The sequence below is a fragment of the Orcinus orca genome, chromosome 11 (assembly GCF_937001465.1).
Source record: "Orcinus orca chromosome 11, mOrcOrc1.1, whole genome shotgun sequence".
NCBI lineage: Eukaryota > Metazoa > Chordata > Mammalia > Artiodactyla > Delphinidae > Orcinus > Orcinus orca.
Genome location: NC_064569.1, coordinates 26,006,101 through 26,019,152, shown reverse-complemented (window position 1 = coordinate 26,019,152; position 13,052 = coordinate 26,006,101). Strand labels below are relative to the sequence as shown.

General features: G+C 42.7%; 1 long non-coding RNA gene across 3 annotated transcripts in view; it reads left to right on the top strand.

Annotated features, from left to right (window-relative positions):
* The window catches only part of LOC117201715 (uncharacterized), a 46,139-nt gene that overhangs the window by 8,849 nt on the left and 24,238 nt on the right, over positions 1-13,052 (top strand). For 2 of the 3 annotated variants that reach the window (XR_007470158.1, XR_007470157.1), the window contains exon 2: positions 7,221-7,321. This is a non-coding gene — a long non-coding RNA (uncharacterized LOC117201715). Of the gene's footprint in view, positions 1-3,797; positions 4,159-7,220; positions 7,322-13,052 lie in introns of those variants that run through there. The other variant, XR_007470159.1, reaches the window with a different exon arrangement.

Here is a 13,052-nt window from a genome sequence, read left to right as displayed (position 1 = left end):
TAGTTAGAATTTGCCATAGTGCTTTAGTTCCCTAAAACTTTGTTTAAATTTTTTCAAATTATGTTATGCCCATAGTGCTGTTGCTACTTTTGAACATCATCAGGCTTTTATAGCTTGGGGAGAAAAAAAAATGTAAGAACTTTTAATAAAATTTAGGTAACTAATTGGAAATTATCCTTGGGTTTTTATTTGATACGCTCAGAATTCTTAAAGTGTAATGACTACCATTTGCACAAGCTTTCATAAACTATTACCTTATTTAATAAAGAAAAATTAGGCTGGGAATAGAGGTGTTAAACTATAAGAATCTCTGAGGTTAGAATTTCTAACAGTAGTAGGGAAAATTTTGTTTTAATGGAAAACTATGCATTGTTTAGCCTACAGCCTCTCTCAGTCATCCGAGTCTGATTCTCTGGGAACTATTTTACAACTTTGTAAATTGTAGACAGCTTATAGCAATCCTAAATAAATCCCAACCATAGTCATGTAAATCTTGTCCTGTCCAGTTTCCTTCTCTCCTGCTCTACAGAAAAAGAAGCTAGTTTTGCCTCCATCTGCAGATTCATTTCAATTCTCCTGCTCTATGAATGAATCTGTTGGAGTCCTCTTTGAACTGGTTGTAACAGCTTACCTGTGTCAAAAGAAAATTCAGAGGGAATTCCCTGCCGGTCCAGTGGTTAGGACTCAGCGCTTTCACTGCCGGGGCTGAGCTCGACATCTGCTCATGGTACTAAGATCCCACAAGCCAGCGAGGTGCGGCCAAAAAAAAAAAAAATTCAGAGAGCTTTACTTGATATGAATATTTTATTGAGCAAGAAAAACTTCACAAACTGGGAGACTTGAAAACCAGAAGGGGTAAGACACTCACTTTCAGCAGCTACAGCTCAGTTAAATGAGGAAGGATGTTGTTTTCTATCGCGATTGGTTAATAGAAACTTACATTCTTGCAGGGAGTGTAGCATCGCACAGGCTTACCTGTTTATAGCTGATGGGCTAGGAAGCTGTAAGGACATGCTGATGTGAAGAAAGCTTAAGTTTTGTTTAAGGTCAGAGTCAGCATTTGGGGGAGATCAGGACAGTTGAAGCTTTGGTTATGGGGCTAGGTGTGATTGCTTAGGGTATATTCAAACTGTGGCCTCCATTATGGTTTTTCTTTGACACCAGTTTCCTCATTAATGAGTTTTTAAAAATATTTTACACACGTTCATTTCATAATATCTGTATGGGAGTAATAATTTTGCCCTTTGGAGGATAATTATCCTTTAATTAAATAATTGGCTGATCAATTAAAGAATTAGTTAACCATATAAGAAGGCTTATAATTAAGTTCTAACTTTGGGAATCTGGTTCACCTACATGCATCATTAACAGAGAGAGGACCTGTAGTAACTGGGATCTGGCTTAGTTTAGCCAGAATTAGTTTAGTTGTTTTTTTGCCCTACACTTACCTACTGATCAAGCTGATCAGATTGCAGAGAGGTAATTAAGGTAATATTTGGGCTTCATATATAAATAGATAAACAAAAGGTCCTACTGTATAGCACAGGCAACTATATTCAATATCTTATAATAACCTATAGTATAAAAGACTGTGAAAAATAATATATATATTCATATATATACATATGGCTGAGTCATTTTGCTATATACTGGAAGGTAATATGGCATTGTGAATCAACTATACTTCAATTTAAAAAGCATTATATTACAAAAAAAAAAAGAAAGAAACTTGGTCTTCAATAGACATGGTTCTTATGTCTTTTAAAAACGAAAGTTGTCTAAGATAGACTAGCTCTATATTTTCTCTGCTTCAAAATATATTTTAAATGTGGCTTGTGACAGGAGCTATTCTTAGAAACAAACAAAATGCTATCTTTTTTCCAACAGTTTCATATTAAGAGACTGAATATACAAATGAACAATGACCAGTCTGTATGACAATAGACTCTGAGCCACAACCTTGGCAGCAAGCAGTCCCAGAAGCCAAATCACAACCTCTGCAGCTATTAGTCCAGAACGATCAGATGAGGTCAATGACTGCCAGCTGCCTTAATATTTGCCCCACTTCCAACTCAGGAGCTACCGGAGAAAGGCAAAATGCTCCTCAGACCAAAAGCATAAGATGCCCTACTTTAGGGCTTCCCTGGTGGCGCAGTGGTTGAGAGTCCGCCTACCGATGCAGGGGACACGGGTTCGTGCCCCAGTCCGGGAGGATCCCACATGCCGCGGAGCGGCTGGGCCCGTGAGCCATGGCCGCTGAGCCTGCACGTCCGGAGCCTGTGCTCCGCAACGGGAGAGGCCACAAGAGTGAGAGGCCCGTGTACCGCAAAAAAAAAAAAAAAGATGCCCTACTCTAGTCAGCCCACCTCCTGCTTCCGGTGCCAGCAATCTCCAATCACTGCTCACCTGGGGACTCTCACGCCCCTGTGGGTCTCTGCCCAAAGTAAGAGATGCTGGCTGATTCCCTTGCTAGAATAAATAGCCTCTGTTCATTCTCATCTGGGTGCCCTTTGTTTATTTCCACATAATACATTTACTTCACTAGAGAATCATGAAACTTATATGAAGAATTTATTATTGGCCCAGAGGAAACACTCAGAAAACTACAGGTTCATTCGTTCTTCCTGGAGATCAAAAAGTAGCTAGAAATTCCTCAACTATATTACTGATATGAAATCATACAGAAAAGTTGTGGGACAGCAAACAAGAGAGTTGAACTCTAAGGCCAGTCATTTTTGTTATAAATAAAGGTAATATTACAAATGAAACTTTAAAAATAAACTTGATTTTAATTTTCAGTACAGGAAAAAAGGTCCCTTGTTCCCAGTTTCTCAGTCTTAAAGGTGAAAGGGACTTGTCCCTTGCCAAAGTTCATTGTTTACAAAAGTCAAAATGGAGATCTGGGGAGATGATGCAGTTTACCAGAGAGCAGCAGGGAACCCCAAGGATAGCCTGGGTGTCTTTGGCCATGAACCCCTTCTCCCAGTAGCCTCAAATAAGCAAACACCCTAAGAAGAAACCATTTGCAAATAGTTTCCAAACACGTCCCCCAACATTCCTTCAAGTCATATTGTAACCCCTAAACTCTGAACCTCAAATCTTGCTTACTCCTACTTCAGTTTTCTTTCTACAGCATCACTTCACCTTCGTCTGTTTCCAATTTTCTCATCAGCAAAAACTGTTTCAAATGAAATATTACCCAGAGCCCAAGAAGGCATGTGGGCTCCTCTTCACAGGTGCCTTGGTGCCTCCCCTCCGGAGGGCGCTGCACTTGTCTTACATAAGCGTTAGGAATCAGAATTAGAATACCTGCACTTCCAAGTACCCCAGGGCAGTGCTTTTCAAACCTTAATATGCAGACCAGTCACCTAGGAATCTTGTTAAAGGTCAGATTCTGGTTCAGGTCCTGGTGGTGCCGGAGAGTCTGCATTCCTGTCGAGTTCCCAGGGAAGGCTGTGCCAAGCCCCACCTGAGAAGAGTTTTAAAATCACACACGTGGGGCTTCCCTGGTGGCGCAGTGGTTGAGAGTCCGCCTGCCGATGCAGGGGACACGGGTTCGTGCCCCAGTCCGGGAAGATCCCACATGCCTCGGAGAGGCTGGGCCCGTGAGCCATGGTCCCTGAGCCTGCGCGTCCGGAGCTTTGTGCTCCGCAACGGGAGAGGCCACCACAGTGAGAGGCCCGCGTACCGCAAAAAAAAAAAAAAAAAAATCACACACGTATATCCTTCACTACTAGTTTAGGTGCACATATTCAGAGCAGAATCTGGGAGCTGTCATTTTAAAAGCTCCAAGGGCCAGTTCTGTTTACAAACACAGTGCTACAACAACGTATTCCAAACTGCCCTGATGATAAGAACCACCTAAGACACTGGATTCAATGCTAGTTCTCAGGTCTTCACCTGGAGGTGCTGATTTAGTAGGTTTGGGGTGGAACCCAGGAATCTATTTTAAAAGGGACACAAATGACTAGCAGCCCAAAAGTTTGGCAGACAATGGCCCTCAAACACAATTTATAAACCATTCCATTCTGCTTTGCAACTTTTGGATTTCTTCATTCTTTGATTCATTCGACTTTGTCACGACCGTCTCGGATCGGGTAGACTCCGACTGGGTCCTTTCCTTGCCCAGTGCCGACGGCGCCAATTGAACGAGACCAGGTTTGGCAAAGCAGAGAAAAAACTATTTGTTGATCAAGGAGTGGGCAAGGGAGAGCTCCTGCTCTGAAGACCCCTTCTCCCTGCTGGGGGGTTGGGGAGAGCAGGAAACTTAAGGGGTAAGAGGTGGGTGCACCACCAGAATTCTGGGAAAGGGGCAGAAAGTTCCAGAAACAGCTGGAACATGTGCAGTCCCTTGAGCTCCCTTGCACACGGACTAATTGTGCCTCGCAACGTGCAAGTCCCACCTTTGGGCGGAGGTCCTAGCATGGTAAGGGGCAAAGGCAACTTTTAGACACTTTGGGGCTCTTCTGTGCAGGCGCTGCCCTCATGGTCAGGCTGGAGCCGGTTCAGGGCAGTTGACTGTCCCCATCTTGGGCCTTTCTAGCTCTGGCTGGTTCTGCGGTTTTGCTTATGTGGCATCTGCCATAGTTCCTGTTAAGCGAGCACAGCTGTGGGCATAAATCAATGGATTGTGGTGGGAAAAGAGAAAGTAAGTTAGTCTCCATACACGTGTGGGTCTCCTCCCTGTGACAGCTTTGGTGTCAACTTCTGAATTATCTCCTCCAGGGCTTGATAAACTGATGTTTCTTCAACTTTGCCATAATCAGACTTTCAGGTGGTGATTCTGAAAGGACCCTAGGCATCCCTCAGGCATTTTGGAAAGTTTAATTATTGTTTATGTAGAAAAAAATGAACCACAGAATCTAAGCATGAGCCTTTATTTGAGAATACCTGGCATGAGAAATCTCAAGAGGAGCAGTCAGTTTAGGGGAAAAGAGTAGACTGTTTTTGTTAATTTTTATTTATTTATTTTTGCGGTACGCGGGCCTCTCACTGTTGTGGCCTCTCCCGTTGTGGAGCACAGGCTCCGGACGCGCAGGCTCATGAGCCTCATGGCTCACGGGCCCAGCCGCTCCGCGGCATGTGGGATCTTCCCGGACTGGGGCACGAACCTGTGTGCCCTGCATCGGCAGGCGGAGTCTCAACCACTGCGCCACCAGGGAAGCCCGAGTAGGCTGTTTTACGAGACTTTAGCAAGAGGGGTCTGTCAAAATTCAGATCATTCTGGGAATAGAGAAGAATTGTTCTTGAAGATTAGCAGCCATATCTTTAGCCATCTGGATTTTGCTTTCAGTGCTGGGAAAGCTGACAGGAGCTAAAGTCCTGTGCAAGAGGGTTGGGCAGAAGAGCCATTGGGACAAACACCTGCCAGGTTCTCAGTAGAAATTTTCTAGTCTTTCAGGGTCTTGCAGTCCCTAATTTTGGTCGACATGGTTACTGAGTCTCATATCTAGGTCTTACCACATCTTGGTTTGTTCAGTTCACTAGATCTATGTTACTCCTGACGATTGCTATCTCAGACTCTGCAAAGAACAGGCACCCAAGCTTCCCATGACTTTTGCCTTTGTAACTCCAGTCACTTGACAAGTGAGTGGTTGCACAGAGGAGAATATAGCAAATGACTGTGGAGACAAGTATTAGCATGAGATTTATCAGAAGACCTTGAACAGTGCCTCTCAGTCCTGTTAATACTGGCTGTCATGGACCGCATATCTACATCCCCCCAAATTCAGATGTTGAAACCCTAATCTCCAATGTGATGGAATTTGGAGATGGGGCCTTTGGGAGGTAATTATGTCATATGGGTAGAGCACTCATGGTGGGGTTAGTGCCCTTATAAGAAGAGACAGGAAGGAACCTGTTCTCTTTCTGCTCAGCACCATGTGAAGATACAGCAAGAAGATGGCTGTGTGTAGGGGCTTCCCTAGTGGCGCAGTGGTTGAGAGTCCGCCTGCCGATGCAGGGGACACGGGTTCGTGCCCCGGTCCGCGAAGATCCCACATGCCGCGGAGCGGCTGGGCCCGTGAGCCATGGACACTGAGCTTGTGCGTCCGGAGCCTGTGCTCCGCAACGGGAGAGGCCACAACAGTGAGAGGCCCGCGTACCGCAAAAAAAAAAAAAAAAAAAAAAAAGGAAGACGGCTGTGTGTAAACAGGAAGAGGGTCCTCACCGAGAACCCAAGCTGCTGGCCCCTGAGTCTATAAAGAAATAAGATTCTAGATTAACGGGTCTGTGTAACACACTCTTTGCTCATCTTTCTCATTTTCCCAAAGTAACAAAGATTAAGGGAAGAAACTTTATGAATTTCACTTTAGCAATAAGAGGTTTAAACTAACAGAGAGAGAAAAGATAGCCAAGCAAAGGAAGAGAAAGAGACCAAGAAGAGTTTGGCAGTCACTTACTCCAGGTATGCCTGCATCCTGATTCCCAGGTCTTGGGTAGAAACTGCTCATAGATAGCCACCTGCTCTGTAGTCTGAGGCTCTTGGGAAGATGGTCTCCTTCATGATGCTTCTGTTTCTGGTAACATCCCAGTGATGCTCAAGACAGTCTTATGTTGGTATGATTTTCAATAAGCCAAAGTCTCTGGGATGAAGGTCATGCAGAGGTTCCTATAGTTTACCTTTTGGAAACGCTGCTGGACCCATTTTATAAACTGGGATATTCTGCATTCACCCTCTATCACCTTTTGCCATATTGGACTGTACAAGAACAGAGTCAAGGATGAGGGTGAGATCCACAGACACATGGAGTATTCGGCGAGCAGCAAATGTGGGGATTGTCTATGAGTTCCTGCTGGAGTGACCCGAAAGGCCATTAGAGCCTTTAGCTGTAGTAACCAGAGTTCCTCTGGTAGTTTCGTAAATTACCATTTATTCATTTAATTTTCTCTGAGGACTATTGGTGATAAGGCAGCAAAGCTTACGTGTGACAGGTCCCTAGAGAGTTCCTTAACTACAATTTCAGTGAATTGGATTCCTCAATCACTAGACAAATTAGGTGAGTTTTCTTCAAGTGGGAGACATAAATACTAAAAAAAATTTTGCTACTGTCATAGCAGTTACTTTACAATAAGAGAAGGCTTCAACCCAAGCAGAAAACAGAGACGGAGTAGTAAGAACACATTTAGAATCCCATGAGAAAGAGACTGAATTAAATCCATCTGTAGAGTTTTAAAAGGGCATAAAGGTTTTGGCTCATTTCAATTTTCCTTCTTTACAGTTTTCGCAGGAGTGTGGTTTGGATGGATGGATCATTCCAGAGATATCCTCTGAAGTCTTATGAAAGATTTCCCACAAAGGCTTATTGAAGACTCTGATATAGTAAGATATGTGTGTTTGGTCTTTGTTCCTGGTACATGTTGTACCTTCACCCTATCTGAAAAAAGTTGGGGTTAACAGTGAATGCAACTGTATTTCCTGGTGTTAGAAATAGCCCACTAATCTTATAACCCTTCCCTATGTGACTCAGGGTGCGCTGGGGCAGAGGTACTTGCTAGACTAGTATTGCTGCCTGCAGTCTAAACCAGCACAGTGGCCAAACCTAATGTCCCTTCCAAAGGTGGAAAAGTTTGGGTATAGGTAGAGAGAAGGAGGAATAGTAGCTGAGGGTAGAGGAACAAATAAAAGAGTTATGAAATAAGGGAAATCCAATATTACATTAATACCTCAAAAGAGGCTCAGAGCAAGAGATGACATTGTCTCTCAGCTCAATTTATCAGGAGCCTAAAAGGGTAAAAGCAGATATTGCTGACAGCACTCCTGCTTTTAGAATCTGACGAGATGGAGTGGAAGGCTGCAAACCTGAGGGGCCTCACCCTGGAGACATTTTCATACAATATGGATCCTGGACCAGACTAATTATTAATGACTGAATGGGCTCTAGTCATGTGCTGCATCTCTTAACTGTTAGGATCCCCAGACCTGTGGTATATTTTTAAATATATATATGGTCTTTGTCCCCAGTTCCTGGCACAAAGCTTCTAAAACCCTTGGAATTTCCTGCGATAGGAGCATCTTTCATTCCTCATAACAAGCCCTTTTCAACCATCCCTGAGTTTAGGTTGATGAGGTGACTCTTGGTAGACCTTTACTTTTTATTATTATTTTTAATGCAGTTTTTTAAAGATTTTTTTTTGATGTGGACCATTTTTAAAGTCTTTATTGAATTTGTTGCAATATTGCTTCTGTTTTATGTTTTGGTTTTTTGACCACGAAGCATAGGGGACCTTAGCTCCCCGACCAGGGATCAACCCGCACCCCCTGCATTGGAAGACGAAGTCTTAACCACTGGACCACCAGGGAAGACCCTTTGTAGACCTTTAGACAGCTTCAGGATAGGGGCTGGTCAACAGAGGAACCACCCTTATGACTAGAGGGCTGGAACGTTCAGCCCCATCCCCAGAACTCACGGGAGCAAAGACAGACTGGAGATGGAGTTCAATCACCAATGGCCAGTGATTTAGTCGATCGTGCCTACATAATGGGACCTCCATAAAAGCCCCTAAACGATGGGGTTCAGAGATCTTCTGGGTTGGTGGACGCATCGAGATTGGGGGAGGGTGGTGCACCTGGAGAGGGCATGAAAGCTCTGCCCTTCCTCTCTCCCCAGTACCTTCTTCTATGCATTCTTCCATTTGACTCTTCCTGAGTTGTAAGAAACGGGTAACAGTAAGTAAAGCCCTTTCCTGATTTCTGTGAGTTGTAGTGGCTTATTGAAACTGAGAAAGGGATTGTGGGAACCCCTGACTTTGCAGCCAAGTTGGGCAGAAGTGTTGGTAGCCTGAGGACCGGGTCCTTGTGACTGGTGTCTGCAGTGAGGGCAGTCTGTGGGATTGAGCCCCTGGACCTGTGGGGTCTGATGCTAACTCCAAATAGATGGTGTCAGAATAGAAGTAACTGGGCACCTAGTTGGTGTTCAGAGAATGAGAAAATTGCAGAAATATGAATTTTACAGTTTTCTTTCTGTGTTGTTTAATTTCCACATATTTGTGAATTTCCCAAGTTTCATCTGTTGCTGATTTTTAATTTCATTCCATTATGATTAGAGAACACACTTCGTATGATTTAAGTACTTTTGAAATCATTGAGACAAGTTTTTTTCACCCAGCATACTGTCCATCCTGGAGAATGTTCCATGTGCACTTGAGAAGAATGTGTATTCTACTGTTATTGGGTGTAATGTCTATAGATGCCTGTTAGGTCTAGTTGGTTTTGTAGTGTAGTTTGTCTTCTATTTCTTTGTTGATCTTCTGTCTAGTTGTTCTAGCTATTATTGAAGCTATTATCAAAGTCTCCACTTACTAAATTTTCTACTTCTTCCAGTTCTGTCAATTTTTGCTTCCTGTATTTTGGGGCTTCATTGTTAGGGTGTATGTGTTTATAATTATAATATATTCTCAATGGATTGGCCCTTTTGTCATCATATACTTTCTTTCTTTGTCTTTCATAACCATTCAGTATTTTTGTCTTAATTGTCTGTTTACCTAATATTGTTATAGCCACTCTAGCTCTCTTTTGCTTACTCTTTTCATGGAATATCTTTTTCCATTCTTTTATGTTCAACCTGTTTATGTCTTTAAATCTAAAATGAATCTCTTGTGGACAGTATATAGTTAGACCATGGTTTTTTAAAAATCCATTCTGCCAATCTCTGCCTTTTAATTGGTGTTTTAATCCATTTAAGTGTATACTGTTAAGGAAGGACTTACTTCTGCCATTTTGCTACTTTTTTTTTTTTTTTCCTATTAAAAAATAAAAATATTTATTATCACTGTGTGCCAAGAACTATGCAAATAATTTTACATGCATTATCTCATCTAATCTTTTTATTTTTTTAATTTAGCCTTTATTTCCTTATTTATTTATTTATTTATTTATTTATTTATTGCTACTTGTTTTTTATATGTCTCATGTCTTTTTTGGTCTTTTATTCTTCCATTACTGCCTTCCTTTTTGTAAGTAGATCTTTTCTGATGTACTATTTTAATTCCCTTGTTGTTTGTTTTGGTATATATATTTTTAGTTATTTTCTTAGTGGTTGCTCTGGGATTACAATTAATATATTAACTTATAAAAACGTAGCTCAGATTAATACCAACTTAATTCCAATAGTATACAAAAACTTTGCTCTTATATAACTTCATTTCTTCCCCCTCTTTCGTGCCATTAATGCCATACATATTACATCTTCATTCTATGCCCATTAACATAAATTTGTAATTATTGCTTTCTATAGTTGCCTTTTAAATCAGATAGGATAATAAAAAAGTGTTACAAACCAAAAAACATTTCTAGTGTCCTTTCATTTCAACCCGAAAGACTTCTTTTACTATTTGTCTGCTATTAACAAATTCTCTTGGGTTTTCTTTATCTGGAAATACCTTTTTTTTTTTGGCTGCACTGGGTCTTGGTTGTGGCACACTGGATCTTCTTTGCAGCACGCGGATCTTCATTGCGGCACACGGGCTTCTTAGTTGCGGCATGTGGGCTTTTAGTTGCGGCATGCGGACTCTTAGTTGCAGCATGTGGACTTCTTAGCTGCAGCATGCCGACTCTTAGTTGTAGCACGCATGTGGGATCTAGTTCCCTGACCAGGGATCGAACCCGGGCCCCCTGCATTGGGAGCATGGAGTCTTACCCACTGGACCACCAGGGAAGTCTCTATCTGGAAATATCTTAATTTCTCTAAAATAGACAAATTCCCTCAGCTCACGACCCACCTTCTTGGTAGTCACCTTTTCTTCAGGCCACAGAGGGGTCCCAGCTCTGTTCTAGAGGGTTGGGTTCTACCAGCTTGTCTGTACTATGAGACCCTGCCTCCTGATTCAGATGGCCTAAGAAAGAAAATGACTGAATTTGGACTTGGAACCAACTGACTCGTAGGAGTTGTCAGGGAACATATTTCCCACCAAGCAAAATGGACAGTAGATGTAGATAAAGCCGTGCGTGGAGAGTATAGTGTATCCAGGGCCTATGGAAGATACAAAGAAGTATCAAACACTGTTCTTATCTTCAGGGAAGTGTGTCCAGGCCATAAGGTAGTCCTTAAAAGTCAATGATAAATGAGTCAAGGTCCTCAGGAAACTTATTGTCTCCTGGAGAAAATTAGTAGAAGGACTAATTGTATTACAGTTTGATCAACACTAGCACTGAGCATAGGGTGCTGCAAGCACTCAGAGGAGGTCCTCCTAATGCAAACTCAGGGCCGGGGAAGGAGAGGGTTCAGTAAATGCTTTTAAGAGAAGCCGACATTAATTCTTGTATAATAGTAGTTAACATTATTAACAGATTACTATCTCATTTAATCCCCTCTACAGCCCTATGTGGTAGGTACAAACATTACCCCCAAGTTACAGATGAGGAAACTGAGCTTTGGTGAAGTTCAGGGACTTGGCTAAACCTCCCAGTTCTGGCAAGAAGGTCACACAGCTCTGAAGTGGTAAAGCTGAGCAGCCCTAACCAGGCATAATGAGGTTTAACCACCCATATTCATAACCACTGTGTAGCATGACAGATCACTAGTAGTTCACTAGGCTGGAATGGGAAAGGGGAACTTCAAGTCAAAGGAGTCAGGAGGAGAAAGATGGAGGGGTGAGAGTACAGGATGTGTTCTGGAAACTGAAGTAGTTCAGTGTGGCCGGATCAAGAGAGTAAAGGGGGAAATTTTTGGAAAAAGGAGGAAGAGGTAGGTTGGCGGAGGGACTCATGAAAGAGAACCATTGATGATTTTAAGCATCAAGAACTAAGATGAGACTTTTAAGGTATGCAGAATGGATTGTGGAAAGGGAAGGTGTATGACTACTCAAAGAAACAAGGCAGGATGACAGTTGCTTAGTCCCCAGCAAAAAGGATGATCTTAATTAAAGTTGTAGCAGGAATGGAGAGGAAGTACAGATTCAAGAGATGCAGAGACATTATACTCAGAAATGTGGCAGTCAGCTGTTTTTCTACCTGAGCACCACACTCTAAGGGGCCTTTTCAGATTTTTGGTAAAATCTAGAAATTTTGCAGAGAACTAAGGCAAATGCACTGTGGACTTTTTCCTTTGATGATAACACCTAGCTTTCTGACTTGAAAAACTATATGTAATTAGTGGCAATACTCCCCTGATTAGAGAAGTACAAGAAGAGGATTTGGGGTGGAATACATAAATTCCAGTTGGGTTCACCTTGAGTTTGAGGTAAGTAAGGGACTCTGGGATTAAGGGAAGCTCTAGAGGCAGTTGATATACTTCTGGAGTTCAAGAGAGTTCTGGTTTGGATGTTGTGTAGACAGTCTGCAAGGTGATCAATCCTCCCAGGTGCCCAGGACTGAGAGCTTTTCTGGAACATGGGACTTACAGTGCTAAAGCCAGGAGAGTCCCAGGCAGAGCAGGACAGCTGGTCACCCTAGGACTGGTCTGGGGCCCCAGAGAGAAAGCTGAGTTAGAAACATATATGTGGGCAGCACCAGTCTGTAAGTGACAGCAAGGAAGGGATGGAATCACCCAAGAAGAATGTGGTGTAAATAAAAAACTGCCAAGGAACGAATCCTGAGGCATGCTAACACTAAATGAAAAGGTAGGGAAATAAAAAACTGGCCAAGGTAGTATGGCTCTGTTGGTTGGTTACCGAGTAGCCATTCTCCCTTGTGGCTGGTCCCAGCCAATCGTGGCAATCCTCTCCCCCTTTCCATGTGGGTCTAAGGGTGGACTTGTGACCCAGTGCTGACAAATGAGATTCTTTGGTTCCTTCAGCAAGCGGGGACTGATTGCCTACCAGGTGCCAAGGCTGTGGGGATACAGATGAGAAGAAAATCCTTGACTTCATGGAGTCTACTTTTTCATGGATGAGAAAGATAATAAAGAAATAAAGGCATATGTCAGCTATTGATAATCCCTAAGAAGAAAAAGCAGAATAAGGGGAATAGGGAAAATGGGTTGAGGTACAGTAACATTTTATATGGAAAGTCAGGAAAGGCCTCAGTGGTAAAATGGCATGAAATGTATGGGACACTGTCCTGGTGGTAGGTACAAATATTACCTACCAGGGGTTTCAGCGCCACCTTGTGTCCA